We start from the raw sequence: 4218 nt of genomic DNA on the forward strand, positions 1-4218 counted from the left end.
ATATATATATATATATATATACCTTTCTTAATAAAAGAATAGTTTTTTTTGCCATGTGTCGATTTAATAGCCATTTCACCACATGACATCTTTCTACAACATGCTTCTGCCACGTGTCATCACTTAGTTTCATTTTCAATTTAATTCATTAACTACCTCCCTTAAAATCACCTGTTTATTTCAATTTATTTCCATTGATATTGAATAGATGATACCAAAAATAAGGAGTAAATGAAGGAGTGGGGTTTTAAAAGTCAAAATCAGCATCTTTTGATGATTTCAGTTACATTCTCCCTCGATGTTTAGGGCTTCCAGTTCATATATACCTACAACCCTTGTATGAATCGGCAACTAATACATGTTATTCTAAATCGCAATATATCGTAGAACAAGAGTAATGAAGCAACAACAATAATGAAGTAGTAGGTTTTTTTCACGCATCTTCTCTCCATCACTCGCCCGCCTGCTGCCACAGTACCGCCATAATCTTCACATCTGATTCTTGCACCGATCTATGTTTCTCTCTTATCTATCTTTTAATTGTAGTTTACTTCAAGTGAATATTCGTATTCCAATTAGAATTACAAATGATTTCTCAAAATTTCATGTTCAATTGCCCTGCATCAACTGTTCTTAAGTGGTTACAATGGTAAGTTTTGATTAAATTTATTATTTGTACAAAGATCATTTTCTGAATCAATTTTGTTTTTTCCTTTGTGCATCAAAGATATTATCCATATAAAGGCTATAGCCATCCACATAATGCTACTACATGGTAGTGGGTATTAAATTTTAAGAGTTAAATGGAAACTATGGGGAAGCTAGAGTTGCAGAGCAAGTGTTCGATGAAATGTTTGAAACGGATTACTTTAGTTTGACAAACAATGATGATAATGGAATTGGTGAAGAAGAAAGCATCCATCCCATAGTCTAATATATCCTTTCCAGGGACAAGGTCAGGTTCTAGTTTTATTTTCAGTGGCCTTTCCTACAAATACTCAGGTTTACCATTTACCCCTCTGATAGTCTAATGTATGTTTTTCATGGGCGGCAGGCGTATGTGTCTCACCCTTGGTTGCCGGCGGAAACGTCAAGGTTCGTGACGTAAATCAGTAATCACAGTTATTAAACATACATTGAACAGTACAAATATAATATTCTATTATTACCAAAATAGAAATTACATTGACAATGACTATTACTAAATCAAGACATACGCCTAACAATCCGATGTTTACAAAGAAATAATATAACTAACGGAGAGTCTTCTGAGCGAACACTTCCGACCTGCTAAATAACCTGAGAATACATGCATTAAAATACATCAACAAAATTGTTGGTGAGTTCTACAGGTTTTGACACAGAGTATATCTTATATCCAAAAGTGTTTAATAAAATTTAGTTGGTTGACCATCTTTTATAAATGTTTACTTTTCTATTAAAAGTATTAAATAATTGAGTTATAACAATGTGTGATGACTCATTCATAAATACCATTTGTTCAAATCGAAATGTACAAAAGTCGGAAAATACATATAAATAATTCTAACTTATATCAAAATGCATTTTTATATAAAGATTTTCAATATCATGTTATATAAAAATAGGAAACGGTTACCCTTTGTGAGAACATAAAATAACCAACTTTACTCTTGAAACATTATACAAGAATTTTTATTATTTATGTGAAAAATTCATAAGTATTGAATTTATGAACTTTGTAAAATCGTGTCGCGGCAATAATTACGTATTATCTGACTTAATTTGAAAACCGACACTTAGCCGGTGGGGCAAACTCCTCCCACATAAATATTGTGTTTTCTTATAAAAACAAATGATTTATATAAATAACTTATTTTATGTAAGTTAACAAATCTTATCGAGCCGTGTCATGATATTAATTAAGTGTTATCCGACTTAATTTTTGGTACTGACACTTATCACTTTGAGTCACAAGCTATCCCACTAAATACAATTTCTTTCAACTGGAATGAGTGAACATAAACCTCGTATAAATCCGATATCGATTTTATACGGTAACAAAACAAAACTGGGATTTTATAATGAAATCATAACCGAACTTGTGACAATGTACTTTATTAATGCACCGACACCATAATACGACACGTGTGCTAAAGTCATTCACCCAGTTGTAACACGTGGTAATGTTTAAATAATGCTAACGTCAGCGCCAAAATTCATCTCGTCAGATGTAGTTGTAGCTAGCAACTCCAGGCGGACGGGCGTACCGTATAAGATCAATAATATGACACTTACACCCGACGTTAGTCGTTCCCTCGAGGATTAACGGTTATATATTGGAGAGTTTCTACTAAGTATTTAGATCCTAGCTTTCGCGAAACCTGGAATAGTTTATAATGGAAACTCAAACGTATTGGATATGGTATTCAGAATAGGTATGATGAACCTACATAATTGGTATAATGAACCTATATGGAATATATGAAGTAGGTATGATGAACCTACATGGAGTAGACATGATGAACCTATACAGAAGACATGGAGTAGGTATGATGAACCTACATGGAATAGGTATGATGAACTTATACGGAATACATTGGGTAGGTATGATGAATCTATGTAGAATAGGTATGATGAACCTATACTGAATACATAAGGTAGGTATGATGAACCTATGTAGAATAAGTATAATGAACCTATATAATCTATTCTAAATTAACTGGATATGTAACATTATTCACAGTTTAGGAAAACGATAACTGAAATTCTTATAACTTCAAGAATTTATCATACTAGATACAGTGTCGATGTTGTATTAGCATAATAGCTAATTTTTGAATTTATCCAAGTTTGGATCGACCGTAAATCTACATTCCCCATATTTTATATAAATTATGCGAGAATATTTTTAATACATTTAATTTGGGATAAAGATAAAATCTTTAAATACAATACTCGACAATTATTTATTTCGTAAATAACGACTCTTAAGTCCTGCAGTCGATTATTTTATTTATTATAATAAAATCTGTAACTTAGTAAATTGAGTTATATTTTTATAATTATATAAAATATAGTAATACACTTTCCATTCGTTGTAACACAACCTTATATATTAAGTTAAATTTGATAATTTTAACTAATAATCATATAATTTCATAAACTTAGTCTTTCCAAATCTATGGCAATGTACCTTCATTTTATAATCGAATAATGATTTTGGTCATTTGTATATCGTTTCATACTTCTAGTCGATACTTTAACTTATACATATAACATCGTCATGGTTGTGATTTACAACACCAATCCGTGTTATTATAATAGTTTACATATAATCTTGTGGTTTTTATTAATATTAATTAATATATTCCAACAAGGTGTATTTATATATATTATAGCATCCCACTTTAGTTTATGTGATTTATACAATTAAATTACTAATTCATAAGCTTTCGACCAAATATAAAGTACGATGCTATTTTAACGTATAAAAGTTGAAAATCATCAAACTTTAATAGACATGTATTTATTCTCCCCCAAATATTAAAAACGTAAAAGAGGGGCCATAGAAACTCACTTTCGTTGCGTGATCTCGATCCCGGTTCGCTTTTTGGTGAAGCCTTTTCGTAAATAACCGCAAAATAAACATTCTTGAACTTTAAGACACTTTGGGGTTTGTTTTGTAATATTTAAAACTAAATGGATTGTTTTTAGAATGATTTAGGTCAAAAGGTTGATTTTTAAATCTTGTAAAATATGTGTAGGGCTGCTTTTGATTAAATAATCCAAAAGAAGGGCTGCTTTTGACCCATTGACAAAATTTAGGGCTGGGAAGGGAACTGATTTGATTAGTTGATACAAGTGAGGGGCTGTTTTTGGCCATTTGATAAACATGAGGGGCTGATACTGATAAGTAATTCAAAAAAATGGGAAAAGGGATCGGCTTCTTCCTTTTTGCGCCTGATTGGAACGAACGAGAATGAATGCAGCGACGAGGGGTAATCGCCCAATTCCGACGCCCCTCTGCAGTTCTTCTTTTATAGCCGACAGCATACAAACCGACGAAGTGCAGCAACAGTCGACGATCGAGGCAACCACCATCAGTACTCGATGTGACTGAGGAAGCAAGAAGAACGGCATCAAGAGAAGATGTAGGGCTGATGGGCAGTGATGAACCGTGAAAAGCACCACCGGTGCTCAATCCGATCGAAGAAGAAGAAGGGAGGAACGAACAGG

General features: G+C 32.5%; 1 long non-coding RNA gene across 1 annotated transcript; it reads right to left on the reverse strand.

The window, feature by feature from the left end:
• Positions 1–1136: 1136 nt before the first annotated feature.
• LOC145034269 (uncharacterized) lies at positions 1137–3926 on the reverse strand. The gene is made up of 2 exons (XR_013677957.1): positions 3560–3926; positions 1137–1299 (listed from the first exon to the last, which is right to left on the reverse strand). It is a non-coding gene; the product is annotated as an uncharacterized LOC145034269 (long non-coding RNA).
• Positions 3927–4218: the final 292 nt, after the last annotated feature.

This window comes from Lactuca saligna, chromosome 3 (genome assembly GCF_052625555.1).
Source record: "Lactuca saligna cultivar CGN05327 chromosome 3, ASM5262555v1, whole genome shotgun sequence".
Taxonomy (NCBI): domain Eukaryota; kingdom Viridiplantae; phylum Streptophyta; class Magnoliopsida; order Asterales; family Asteraceae; genus Lactuca; species Lactuca saligna.